Consider the following 1584-nt stretch of genomic DNA (forward strand, 5'->3'; position numbering starts at 1 on the left):
TTACACAAACTCTTAGAGATAAGAGAAATAAGGAATATGTTAAAATTCATTGTATGAGTTCAGCATAACCCTGACACGAAAACCTGACATGGACTTCATGAGGAAATTATAACCCAATGTCTTTCATAGAACATGCTTAACAAAATGTTAGAAAATCCAGAGATTTTTTTTTCAAAGATTTTGTTTTTAGAGAAAAGGGGAGGGAGGAAGAGAGGGACAGAAACATCAATCAGTTGCCTCTCATCAATGGGCTGAGCTGGCAACCTAGGCATATGCCCTGACTGAGGATTGAACTGGCAGCCTTTAACCAACACTTTGTTTACTGTTCATTAGGCACTGTTCTAAGCCCTTTATGAATATTAAGTTATTTAATCCTCATAACTCTCATGTGAGCAGTGAGATCCAGTGCTACTCAAGTTTCACAATGCTGCACAAGGACAAGAAGAAAGATACTGGGAAGTCTGCCAAGAAAGACAAAGACCCAGTGAACAAATCTCGGGGCAAGGCCAAAAAGAAATGGTCCAAAGGCAAAGTTCGGGACAAGCTCAATCACTTAGTCTTGTTTGACAAAGCAACATATAATAATCTCTGTAAGAAAGTTCCCAACTACAAGCTTATAACCCTAGCTGTTGTCTCTGAGTGACTGAAGACCCGTGGTTCCTTGGCCAGAGCAGCCCTTCAGGAGCTCCTTAGTAAAGGACTTATTAAACTAGTTTCAAAGCACAGAACTCAAGTAATTTACACCAGAAACACAAAAGGGGGGGTGCCCCAGCTGTTGAACAATAGGTCCCACCACTGTACATTTTGAAAAATAAAAGAGACTATTTTTTATTTTTTAACTTTTATTCTTTCATTTTATTTATTTTTAATACATTTTATTGATTATGCTATTACAGTTGTCCCATTTCCCCCTTCCCTCCACCCTGCACACCCTCTCCCACCCACATTCCCCCCTTTACTTCATGTCCATGTGTCATAAGTTCTTTAGCTTCTTTAGCTACATTTCCCATACTATTCTTGCCCTCCCCTGTCTATTTTCTACCTACCATCTATGCTACTTATTTTCTGTAGCTTTCCCCCCCTTTTTCTCCTCCTACTCCCCTGTTGCTAACCCTCCATGTGATCTCCATTTCTGTGTTTCTGTTCCTGTTCTAGTTGCTTGCTTAGTTTGTTTTTGTTTTTGTTTTGGGTGTGGTTGTTAATTGTGAGTTTGCTGTCATTTTCCAACACATGTTTTTTATCTTCTTTTTCTTAGATAAGTCCCTTTAACATTTCATAAACTAAGGGCTATGTGATGGTGAACTCCTTTAACTTGACCTTATCTGAGAAGCACTTTATCTGCCCTTCCATTCTAAATGAAGCCTTTGCTGTATAGAGCAATCTGGGATGTAGGTCCTTGCCTTTCATGACTTGGAATACTTCTTTCCAGCCCCTTCTTGCCTGTAAGGTCTCCTTTGAGAAATCAGCTGAGTCTGATGGGAACTCCTTTGTAAGTTACTGTCTCCTTATCTCTTGCTGCTTGTAGGATTCTCTCCTTCATTTTAATCTTGGGTAATGTAAGTATGATGTGCCTTGATGTGTTCC

The 1584-nt window shown here is 39.6% G+C and overlaps 1 pseudogene; it reads left to right on the forward strand.

Annotated features, from left to right (window-relative positions):
- Window positions 1–424: 424 nt before the first annotated feature.
- LOC123811242 lies at window positions 425–808 on the forward strand (annotated as a pseudogene).
- Window positions 809–1584: the final 776 nt, after the last annotated feature.

This window comes from Phyllostomus hastatus, unplaced genomic scaffold (genome assembly GCF_019186645.2).
Source record: "Phyllostomus hastatus isolate PE091 unplaced genomic scaffold, TTU_PhHast_1.1 phas_scaffold_78, whole genome shotgun sequence".
Lineage (NCBI taxonomy): Eukaryota > Metazoa > Chordata > Mammalia > Chiroptera > Phyllostomidae > Phyllostomus > Phyllostomus hastatus.